The following is a 13,277-nucleotide window of genomic DNA, read 5'->3' as shown; positions in this document are numbered from 1 at the left end:
CCTCTCTGATAGTGATTCCAGTGCCTGCCAGCCTGCGCTTGTTACCGAAGACTTCCTCCATTTTCCTAGTCCTCCCTGATAGTGATTCCAGTGCCTGCCAGCCTGCGCTTGTTACCGAAGACTTCCTCCATTTTCCTATAACTTAAAAATTTTACAATTGTAGGCCGCTTCACTCCCGGACCCGACCTGCCAACATGGTGAGACCCATCAATGTCCTGCATGGCATTGTCAAGGCCAAGTTTATCTTTAAACAACCAGGCTGAAAGTTCGTCAGTGTTCCCATTTGGTGATTCGGGAGTTCCGAACACGCGCACACTTCCTCTGCGTTGGTAATGTTCCAGAGCATCAGTACTCCTTTTGAGTTGTCCTGCACTGCTTTTAGTTCAATTTCCCTATTTTCTATATCCATTTTAAGGTCATTGATAATCTCAGTGTTGAAGTCCAGGGTGGCCCCGAGTTGTTCAGCCACAGCCTTGGTGACACTTTCAGTTATTGCCTCAACGATAGCCGAGAGAATGTCTTTTGACTGTAGAGCTTTCCTTACCTGCTGAACAATGCAGTCCGCTAGGGTCGCCTCGCACCCGCTTCCGCCTGCAGGTCCTGTCTCGGTCCTGGTTCCCCGGCTGGCCGCATTCCTCCCGTCTCTTCCCATAATTAAATTTTGTTTATATTTACAAAAATCCTATGCACAGCACCGAGTGATGTCATGAAGTAAACAACACACGCTTTTAAAGTTGAGACTACTTTTGTAACGGCTAACGCCTTTACTAAACCTGCTAATCAACGAAAACTGGGAGCACACACAGACAGCACTAACAGTGTTCCGCTAGAGGTTCAGAAATCAAATGTGTTATTCTTTTGATGACGTTATTAGATAACCAATAACAATTGAATTTGATAATTTTAACACGTTGAGTGAAAGCCCGAATTTCATAGGATTGCCGTCTAGTGCTGTGAGCTAATAACATCGAGTTACTCCCTGGTGCCAAAATGTTCACAGGCTTAACCAAGCAAATGATCGCTGAAATGAGGATGCATTTATGATATATTAGCTCAACTTATTATGTATATTAGGTAAAATATTGCGACCCTATATGGGGTTGTACTGCTCATTACGAATTGTACAAGAACACGCGCCCCCATATGGGGTCGCACTTGTACAGTAGTTACTGTCCCGACGCTCGGTCATACTTACCCTTTCCTTTGCAGGGATGCGTTATATGCTGTTTATTATGAGAGACATGTTAGCTTGTTCATACTGAGCCGTAAAAAAGTACGATCCCCGATTTTAGGTCAGGAAATGTTTGTAAATGACGATCTTCCGATTGTAGGTTAGAACATTTTCGTATAAAATGTTGTTATATAAAGTAGTGAAAATCATGTAAATTTGGTTAATTAGGATGCAACAGAATGGTATTATAAGAAGAATTAGTAGTTGCGGAATAATGAATAAGAATATAATTTTATTTGTATAACATTTAATTTGAGTAAGAGAACCTAGCAGCGATAATTGTGCAACATGGGAAACCAGTGACTATATCGTTGAAGACGGTCATAATTGTTGCAACAGCTGGCGTGGAAACCCGGAATACAGAGGGGATGTGTATTCTGAAGACTCTAATTCATCAATATGGATGAAGGTGTGAGATCGCTATTTGCTCTGTACTGGGTTCAAAATCACTGTAACTATACACTTCGTTTACATCATTGTCCGACTTGTCCGATATATTGTCCAGACTATCTGCACTAAGTATTTAACCCCTCGATTTACTCGTAACAATTTAAAAAAGAAAAGGAAACTCACAGCACTGCACACTTACATAAACAATCCGTGCACGAGATAGACAATGAGTTTGTCTCCCTACAAAGCACTCTTGACATACCCATATGGGTATGCGCCAAAACAGGAATTGAGGAATGGAAGGTGGACTATGCACATACTTAAATAGATGACCAGGAAGAGAACTTATACAGCTTCAAATCACATACTTACTGCGCACCCAATTGGGTTTGCACAGTTCTCGATTTAGAACGAACGTACGACCCCAACCCCATATGGGGACTAAAGTTCAAAAACATGACTACTCTCATGTACCCATATGGGGTCGCATGGCACTCAACGTGTTAAGCTAACTTTAATTACTTCATCAGGTATGATTTCGACCCAATGGAAAGTGTTCTGGCAGGGGGTTGATTAAGTTTCCAAGGAGTCCCTCGCTTTTCAAATGGGAGTAGAAGTACGTTACTTCCATGGGTTCGAGGCTTGCTTAAAATGTTCTGAGCTCGGTAAATTCATGAAGCAGGATGCTACCTTACTTACACATAGTCCAAGTGAGGATCTCTCCTCTAACGGGTTAGGGACCATCGGTGGATCGTATAGCCCTAGCCGCCTGAGCACAAGGAAGGCCATGACTCAGAATATGTCCGAGATGCCCACTCCCATTCCGTAGCAACTGGTATCCTGACTCTCAGGACCACTTACTAGGCCACTCAGCCATTGCCCAGGATTCATGAACTAGGACGTAACTACAGTAACCCACACCACGAACCACATATTTTAAAATTCGGAAAAAATTATTCCGCTCACAAGCAGGGTACTTACAGGGGTTAGACAAGGCTGTAATCTTTCACCTTTGTTGTTCGTAGTTTACATGGATCATTTGCTGAAAGGTGGACTATGCACAGGGAGAGATTCAGTTAGGTGGATATGTAGCAAGCAGTCTGGCCTACGCTGACGACTTGGTATTAATGGCAGATTGTGCTGAAAGCCTGCAGTCTAATAGCTTGGAACTTGAAAATAGGTGCAATGAGTATGGTACGAAACTTAGCCTTTCGAAGAAATTTTTGTCAGTAGATAAGAAATGCAACAGAATTGAATGTCAGATTGGTGATACAAAGCTGGAACAGGTAGGATGTGTGTTCTCCCAGGATGGTAATATAGTGAGATTGAATCAACATCCAGTAAAGCTAATGCAGTGAGCTCGCAGTTGCGATGAACAGTATTCTGTAAGAAGGAAGTCAGCTCCCGGACCAAATTATCTTTACAACGGTCTGTTTTCAGACCAACTTTGCTTTACGGGAGCAATAGCTGGGTGGACTCGGGATATCTTATTCACAAGTTAGAAGTAACAGATATGAAAGTAGCAAGAATGATTGCCGGTAGAGGCAGATGGAAACAATGGTAGGAGGGTGCTAGGAATGAGGCGGTAAAGGCTAAAAAGGCTTCAGTGGTGGGGCCAAGTGAGGCGAATGGAGGAGGATAGGTTACCTAGGAGAATAATGGACTATGTTATGGAGGGTAAGGGAAGTAGAGGGGGACCAAGGCGACGATGGTTAGACTCAGTTTCTAACGATTTAAAGATAAGAGGTATTGAACTAAATGAGGCCACAGCACTAGTTGCAAATAGAGGATTGTGGCAACCTTTAGTAATTTAACAGAGGCTTGCAGGCTGAACGGTGAAAGGCACAACGGTCCATAATGACAATGTATGTATGTTAAAATACGTAGAATATATTCTTCATGCACTAAATTTAATTATACCACAGCTGTATATGTTGGTACTGGATGGTTGAACAGCATCTGTCGGTTGTAAAGTTGAATTTTCTTATTTTATGTCCATACATTTAGTGCAATAACGGCACAAGCCACTGCAATTTTCATATATACACTGTACAATTTTTCTACAAATCGCACATTTTCGCAGCTTTTTAGAAATGTCGTGAAGTGCGGTACACTTCAAAGCATCTATCAGGATGCAGAAAAGGCTTCTGGCTGCAGGTTTTGCAGTAATAAATTGTTTCCTTGCAAAGCCTCCCCCCTTCTTAGACACACGTCGCAAGCTATGGAACCTTTCTCCCTCCAAGCTTCCAATCACGCATTCTTCTGGGGGACCAAGAGAGGGCCTTCCCCTTTTTGAACACCCGTCTTTTTTCCTGGAGGTCACCCGTTCAAGGACCAGTGACTCAACAAGTTATTGCCCGAACTTTATACGTGTAATTGGTTTGGAGTTACAGTTTTTCTGGACCAAGACATAGAGCAGATACGAGTTGACAATGCTTATCTCAAGGAGCCAGAAGAACATTTTTCTACACCACTTTATTGTCCTACGCATGAAGTGGTAAGAGGCTATTGTGATGACTACGATCCACACCACCCATGTGCTTCGTGTAGTCTACCGTCATATTAGGTTTGTCTAGTGGGGGCCTGTTTGGGTATTTCGAGGGGACTGATGTAACATGTCTTTGACCCTTTGTGGCTAGTGCTCAACATGAAAACTGTCCTTTTATCTTACTAAGGCAGAGCAAGATTAGATTCTTTACGAAAAGAAATTATGTCCCCTTGATTCATCTTGTTGATTTTTCTTTCGGAGCTGATGTGGCATGTGCTTACGGGATGGCGTGACTGTACCTGTAATTAGTATATTCATAGATAGGAGTTCGTCAGCTAATTGTGGTGACGTATAATACCTGTCAGTACGTACGTGATGGCCAGAAGGAGGGTTTTTGGGATCTTTGGCGAGAGAAGCAGTGAGAGCAGTAAAAATCTGAGTGGTTTTCATAAGGTCTGAACTAGTTTCCACTTTACCAGTGTAAGATTTGAAATGGCACACATACCCATTACTACTATCAGACCAAACAAAACATTTTGAGTCCAAATTTTGTGGGCTTCATTGGGTTGTAAACTTTAAATAAAACTCTCCCCTTGAAGGATATCGTACTCTCGTCAATAAAAATCTTTTCACCGAGTGTATAATGAAGCATACACTTTTCTCTGATTTTATTAATGACAGGCTCTACATACTGAATTTTTCTGAGATGATCTTGATTTTGGGGAGGGGGTGCAAAATGTAGATTCCAAAACAGGAGTAAAAATTCATTAGGGGGACATACGTCTGTAAAGAATGGTACCTTACTAACCCATGCCTTAGAGAAATACCCAGTAATATCCGTGAGGGGGTGAAGCCCCATGTTTATCACAACTCCTAAGACTGCTTTTATGTCTGAGTTTAGAGGATGTTTCCATTCATTTAGTCTTGACTTCTGTGTGAGGGGTTGTTCTTTTATTTCTTCACAAATTATATTTATCAAGTCATCGTTGAAAAATAGCTCAAAATACTCCACAGGCTCTGTATTACTATGAAAACTAGACGGAAGAAGTGGACCAGGGTTTATACCTACCAAAGGAACCCTATGACTAGACCCTGGATCCCTATCGGACACATCTTTCCACTCTGCGTCTTTTTTCCTTCTTCTAAAATGCTATTTCTTTGGGGCGTCGACCCATGTGGATCTTTTACCCCTACCAACACCATATTGTATGAACCTGCATGTAAATGGAATGGCGGTAATGGGGAATATTGTGTGCGAGGAAAGGAAGATTAAGGACGTCACAAACACCCAGTCTCCCGGCCAGGGATATTAATCATTACAATTAAAAACCTCTAACCCGGCCGGGAATCAAACTCGGGGCCATCGTGTGACAGGCGGACACTTTGCTCCCTACACCGCGGGGCCGGACTCCACTCTGAGTCACTGCCGCCGTCAGACGCCACACTGTCTCTTGTGCTGTTCTAGTGCTAAGGGCTTTACGTCGCACCGACACAGATAGGTTTTATGGCGACGATGGGATAGGAAAGGCCTAGGAGTTGGAAGGAAGCGGCCGTGGCCTTAATTAAGGTACAGCCCCAGCATTTGCCTGGTGTGAAAATGGGAAACCACGGAAAACCATCTTCAGGGCTGCCGATAGTGGGATTCGAACCTACTATCTCCCGGATGCAAGCTCACAGCCGCGCGCCTCTACGCGCACGGCCAACTCGCCCGGTCTTGTGCTGTTCTTGCCCTCACACTTGTCAGTTTCACTTATTTCACTATCACTGTCAGAAAAAGTAATATCTGAAATATGATGATCACTCACATCCAAAGCAGATACTATTTCCTCACCATACCGTTGTCTTTTCCGCGACATTATGTGAAAAGCATCAAATAAATAACAGAAAAACTAACACACTCTAACGCCTACAAAGTATCACGTGCGCGCATCTGAATCAAAAGCTGACTGCAAATATTTGTGAAGTCACTGAGGTCTCTAGCAGTGATAAGTTAACCATCAAACCTGTGTCTGCATGGTGCTGCCAACTTCTGAGCCTAACCTTAACTAGTATGCCTAGCATTAACTAGTACAGTGAAAATCGGCGCCAGTTTTGAATAAGAGCTATACCCAGATATATACGTTCTCCGCTCGTGGATAACAGATCGGCTCCGGATATATCCGTGTTCCACTCGGGAAAGGTAAAGTCGATCTTTACAACTTTAAAACACTCTAGTTAAAATCCCAGCTTCCCCATTTTTCTTATTACTCCTAAAAAATATATCTGCAACAGTATATTCACATACATACATACATACATACATACATTATAATTATAGACTGTTATGCCTTTCAGTCTGCAAGCCTCTGAGAATTTACTAAATGTCGCCACAATCCTCGATTTGCAACTAGTTTTGAGGCCTCATTTAGTTCTATACCTCTTATCTTTAAATCGTTAGAAACCGAGTCTAACCACCGTCGTCTTGGTCTCCCTCTACTTCTCTTACCCTCCATAGCAGAGTCCATTATTCTCCTAGGTAACCTATCCTCCTCCATTCGCCTCACATGACCCCACCACCGAAGCCGGTTTATGCGTACAGCTTCATCCATAGAGTTCATTCCTAAATTAGCCTTTATCTCCTCATTCAGACTACCCTCCTGCCATTGTTCCCACCTGTTTGTACCAGCAATCATTCTTGCTACTTTCATGTCTGTTACTTCTAACTTATGAATAAGATATCCTGAGTCCACCCAGCTTTCGCTCCCGTAAAACAAAGTTGGTCTGAAAACAGACCGATGTAAAGATAGTTTCGTCTGGGAGCCGACTTCCTTCTTACAGAATACTGCTGATCGCAACTGCGAGCTCACTGCATTAGATTTACTACACCTTGATTCAATCTCGCTTACTATATTGTCCCCTTCAAATTTGGTGATCTTGAGAATATTCAACAAGTTAATGTTAAAAGTTTTATTGTCTGCTGGGAGCTGTAATTTGTCATTTGGAAAGCGGTCGGTGAGCTCCGAACCAGTTTTTTTCTTCATTCAGAGGGGCGATGTATTGATCCAACTTCGACCAAGGGCAAGGTAAATCACGTGACGAGCCCGTGCGCTAACCTGCCATGCGCAAGCGACCTGACTGCCAGCCAGCTTTTCGAACAGTCAGAGCCAATTATGAGAGACCTCGGTAACCAATTATCGTCTTCGAAGAGTACACGCCTCCCAAGCCAAGGATATAAAAAGCCATGTTCTGAGTAAATCACTCTCTATGCTTCTCGTCTCTATGCTGCGCTACTCTACGCTACTTGACGCTGGTCTACGTTACTTTGGCGTTCATTGTGACCACGTGGGAGAGAACTTTGTCGTATTTGCAGACGTCCGTTCTGCCAAATTTAGTGGAAATTATTTACTAACTCTTATGGAGTAAAGTTCAGCCTAGAAACCAAGTTTAGTGTAACTATCCAGGAGAACATTCAGTAATTCTGCGTGTGTGTGCATATCTTAACATTTGTCGTCTCAGTTACAGCCTACTCGTCTGAACGTGACAGAAGTCATCCCAGAGATCGCAGTATATCAAGATGAATAATTCTTCAACAATCTACACCTCAACACATCGTGGGACATCTACTACCGTGTCTCCATGAGTTTCTAAAATGTGAGGCGTATCTGGTCAAGAGGAGGTGACTGACTGGGGAAATGCTGGAATGATTGACTACAACCTGGGATCAAACCTCATCTAAAACTTGAGTACCATTTAAAAATTTATTCTTTCCCATCTTTGTAAAACTAGAGGTCTTTCTTCTTTAAATCGTAGATCTATTATTTTGTTGTAGATAGAAGCATTTCATTTTTTCCATTTCTTGAGGTGTCATGGTAGACGAGTTGCACGTGTGTGACTGAAATTTTGGAACCTATTAGAGTAGATGTGTAGTCTGTCTTTGAGTGAGTTCCCATGCATATGAGTTAGAGATATCTAAAAATCACTGACCACGCGATAAACCTTATTGATTTGCTTGTGATATTGAAATTAATCGGACTTGAATGTACGTGTACAATTTGTGAGATAGGGTCGAACCCAGTGTCATTTTGAGATCACTTGCATTCTTTAGGATCGAGTCATCTAATTTTACGATATTTCATGAGGATTGAAAGATTTAATAATCACCTGAGTAATAATAAAATCAGCTAAAGATCGGGTAAAATTGGAATTAAATGGTCGTGAGCTATAACTTATCTTAGATTCCTTATATGCGAGATTTAATGTGCTCTGTTCATGAAGTGCCTGGAATACGGCAAATCCTGCGGGATGTTAATTATGTAATTGAGTATTTGGAGATTTATTTGTGATGTTTGACTTGTTCTTGTGTCTTTGGGAGCACATTGGAACTTATCATAAGTGGAGCACGTGTTGTGTGTATTTCACGGATAGGGAATAATAATAATGCGATTGAGGCTCACGAACGCGATAGTTGCGACTTGTAACCCACATGTTGGCGGTGATTATGGATTTTATTGGAATCTTCAATTATATCTCCGAAATTTACATGAATCTCCATCGTTGTGAGAGAAATATTTCATTCCAAGTGATATCCCTAATTTCAATCACTAGTCACTATTGATGAAGGAGTATTTTCAATACACGAATTTTATCTTCTATTGAATGTTGACGTGACCATGCTTAAAATTAAAGAATAAACTTATAGGGGCAGGATTCGCTGTAAATAATGTATATAAAAGTACGTGTTTCCTTGTATGAAAGTGATGTGTGTGTGTGTGTGTGTGTAAATATGAGTATTTTCCATGTCTGTTGATTATTCCATTTGATTCGATCTGGTCATGCGTCTATGGCGACACAGATTATGTTCATCGTTGTGTGCCACCTTAAGAAGTTACTTTTGCACACCTTGACGAATATTTAATCAGTTTTATATCGAGGAAGACTAGAATAGGATTTTATTTTGTTGATTAATATGATTTAAAGGAAAGATCGTCTCGTTAGTTTCGCAAAGGCAAGCGATTTGTAAATTATTATTTAATTAGCTCACACGTGGATAAGAAAATTTCCAACAGATTTATATTTAAATTTCAAAATATTTGAAATTAATCTGAAAATATGAATGCTATGCAAATGTCAGAATTAAATGTTCACAAACGGCATAATTAACTTGAATTCTAGTAATAATGAGTCATAGTAATTAATTGAAGAATCATTATTTAAGATGTGAATTATAATTGCCATGTGGATAATGCAGTGAGATGCACTAATTAGAAACACGATCGTGTGATGATAAGGAACATGTTACACAAACAAGGTTAAAGATTATTGCTAATAATAATAATAATAATAATAATAATAATAATAATAATAATAATAATAATAATAATAATAATAATAATAATAATAATAATAATTAATTATGAAAATTTGAAATTAATTTTGATTTTTACTAAAGCTTCTACTGGTGTAATTGATGAATATTATACACTTTAAATGTTGATATTTATCAAAATTCAGCATAAACCACGTGTTGAGACTACTATAAATTCATGGAACCTTTAGTAACTTTTATTATGGAACCATAAGCGATACAACTGTCGAATAATTTTGTAAAACTTTTGTTAAAATCTTTGAACTCTTTCAGCTAAATATTTTTTATTTTAAAAGGCAGTAAAGGCCTAATTTTTCCTTGATTTTCATTCCAGAACAGTAAGGCTAGAGGTCGAGAAATACGTGTGATTCTCAAATACTGCGGAAGAAAAATATTATGAAAGTTCATTGTAAATCAAAAACCATCAAGGATTTTTTTTTGTTATGATATGCTTATGTCAATAAATGTCAGTGTGTTGTTTTAAAAATTTTATTTGCCTGGTCATCAACCCCTTTACCCTTAAATGCCTCTAGAAAACGATAGCCATGAACGAACGGTCCACCTCGGGATCTCTTGCTCACTGGCTGGGCTTAGCTAAGGAAAAATGGGGGCAATATTACCATCCTGGGAGAACACACAACCTAAATACTTGAAATTATCGACCTGTTCTAGCTTTGTATCACCAATCTGACATTCAATTCTGTTGAATTTCTTACCTACTGACATCAATTTAGTCTTCGAGAGGCTGATTTTCATACCATACTCATTGCACCTATTTTAAAGTTCCAAGATATTAGACTGTAGGCTTTCGGCACAGTCTGCCATTAAGACCAAGTCGTCAGCATAGGCCAAACTGCTTACTACATTTCCACCTAACTGAATCCCTCCCTGCCATTTTATGCCTTTCAGCAGATGATCCATGTAAACTACGAACAACAAAGGTGAAAGATTACAGCCTTGTCTAACCCCTGTAAGTACCCTGAACCAAGAACTCATTCTATCATCAATTCTCACTGAAGCCCAATTGTCTACATAAATGCCTTTGATTGATTTTAATAATCTACCTTTAATTCCATAGTCCCCCAGTATAGTGAACATCTTTTCCCTCCGTACCCTGTCATATGCTTTCTCTAGATCTATGAAACATAAACACAACTGCCTATTCCTCTCGTAGCATTTTTCAATTACCTGGCGCATACTAAAAATATGATCCTGACAGCCTCTCTGTGGTCTGAAACCACACTGGTTATCATCCAACTTCCTCTCAACGACTGATCGCACCTTCTCTTCTAAGATGCCAGTGAATACTTTGCCTGGTATACTAATCAATGAGATACCTCGATAGTTGCTGCAATCCTTCCTGTTCCCTTGCTTATGGATAGGTGCAATTACTGCTTTTGTCCAATCTGAAGGTACCTTACCAACACTCCACGCTAATTTTACTACTCTATGAAGCCATTTCATCCCTTCACGGGGCACAAAATATTCTACTTCATTTTCAGAAAGCCAATGCTCTACACAAATCACATCAACTTTCTCAGTTTGGCAAAAGTGTTCTAATCGTAACAACTTATTCCTAATGCACTGGATATTCACTTGTAATAAATTGAAATAATAATAATAATAATAATAATAATAATAATAATAATAATAATAATAATGATGCTCGGAATATAGTCCCGTGGGAGTACTTTTATGTGCCAGTTCCCAGATTTTGTTAGAAAATCAAGTGAAATATGCTGTACGATGTACAGAAAATGTTACGGATGGCGAGAAGAACAGTCAAGGTATTCTCAGTAGTGAAAGTAATCGCTCCTTCTCTCCAGAAAAATACATCTGTACCAGTAATATCTATAAAAGAGAGAGAGAGAGTGAGGCTGACGTATTTGAGCACCTTCAAATACCACCGGACTGAGCCAGGATTCAACCTGCCAAGTTAGGGTCAGAAGGCCAGTGCCTCAACTGTCCGAGCAACTCAGCCAGGCGATAAATTGAAAGATATACCCTTGCTATCCTTCTTTTGGATGCCCTTTACCTCTTGACAACTACTTTTTGTATCGTTCATTATTGGTGCAGATTTCTGACCTGATGTTTCATGTACGAGTATTATATGAATAGGAGAATAACATACCTCAGTTTGGCTACTTACTGAACTATCTTTGAAAATGGATTGATTTGGTGACCGAACTGATTTGGTCACAGATACTCGAGGGAAGTGTGAGAAACAATGGAAATCAATTGGCAGGTGTTATTTTCAAAACTTAAATGTATTATCATGACATTTCTTCCTGGTCATTATTAAATGGCAATAATGTTTCTTTTCAATGAACAAATAAATATCAAGCTACATTTTAGTACATTTTTTTAAAATTTTCAAAACCATCAGACCTTTTTGCCAAATAAATATCAACGTACATTTAAGTACATCTTTGTTTTTTGTTTTTAAATTCCAAAACCATCAGACCTTTTTGCCAGACCCTGTATGATCCACCCACTCCTTTATCACCACCAACAAGATGGCATCAGCAGTGCAAGCTTCTAATGAGTGTTCCCAGATTTTGTTAGAAAATCAAGTGAAATATGCTGTACGATGTACAGAAAATGTTACGGATGGCGAGAAGAACAGTCAAGGTATTCTCAGTAGTGAAAGTAATCGCTCCTTCTCTCCAGAAAAATACATCTGTACCAGTAATATCTATAAAAGAGAGAGAGAGTGTGCGTGTGCAGCATGTGCGTATGCGTGCGCGCATGTGTGTAGGCCTAAAATGATGCCTTCACCTGTCCAAGAAACTGTTGAATCACTACACAAAATAATAGAAGTGCTACATAAGGATTTGGTAGAAGCAAACCTTGTAATTAAAAAGTTACAGTCTGAAAAGGCAAATCTGATTGAAGAGGTGGAAAAACTAAAAAAGTGTGATGGTGTTGGCGCGTCGTGAACTGATGTTACATCACAGCAAAGGAAAGTGTCGCTAACTAGGCCTAATTCATCTGGAAATCATCCTGCAGTAACGAACAGATTCAGCGTTTTAGACGAAGTTCGGGAAGAGCAAGGAAGCATTTCTTTCTCCAACGAAAAAACGCCGAATTCACGCCGATAACGTGATCAAGAAAGTAAGGAAGGAGAAGAAAGTGAAACTGTTTGGTGATAGTCACGGTCGAGGCCTTTCAGCAAATCTAGCAGAACTGCGAGCCGACAGTGAAGTGACAGGTTTTATTCAACCAGGTAGTGAAACCTCTCTTGAAGAATGCTGATAAACTCTCGTCAAACAACGTCATAGTTATTGATGGAGGAACCAACGACGTAGCGAGAAACAAAGCCCATCAGGCCGCAAGTATTCTGAAAAGGACTCTAGATAAGCTGACTCATACAAATGTGATAGTGACAAACATGCCACATAGACATGATTTAACTGACTGGTCAATTGTGAATAAAGCTGTCAAGGACACAAGTGAGAAATTCAGGCAAATATGTAGTCATTTCAAAAATATTACACTATTAGACATCAGTAAATTAAACCAAACTTCTCATACGAGGCATGGCATGTACTTGAATAGACTGGGAAAGCAATATGTAATTAAGTTAATAAGTAACATCATTACAAGTAAAGATTAGGAAAATACTGTCCTAGAACTACCTAGGCCGGGAAACATTTGTTAGATTCCGGACCCAATACCATTTCAATCCAGAATGTGGGTCCAGAATTTAATACCGGTAATGACTTGGAGGGTGGGAATAGGCAGTTCAAAATATTTCATCAGAACATTCAATGTCTTAAAAATAAAATTTTAGAATTGCAAGTAATTTTAAATTCAGTACAGGA

At 39.9% G+C, this 13,277-nt stretch overlaps 1 protein-coding gene across 4 annotated transcripts in view; it reads right to left on the bottom strand.

The window, feature by feature from the left end:
* The window catches only part of Polr3I (RNA polymerase III subunit I), a 183,156-nt gene that overhangs the window by 59,139 nt on the left and 110,740 nt on the right, over positions 1-13,277 (bottom strand). The gene's annotated exons all lie outside the window — the stretch shown is intronic.

The sequence above is a fragment of the Anabrus simplex genome, chromosome 2, assembly GCF_040414725.1.
Source record: "Anabrus simplex isolate iqAnaSimp1 chromosome 2, ASM4041472v1, whole genome shotgun sequence".
In the NCBI taxonomy this organism is placed as follows: Eukaryota; Metazoa; Arthropoda; class Insecta; order Orthoptera; family Tettigoniidae; genus Anabrus; species Anabrus simplex.
Note: the sequence above shows the minus strand (reverse complement) of the source record. Positions and strands in the feature narration are given on the sequence as shown.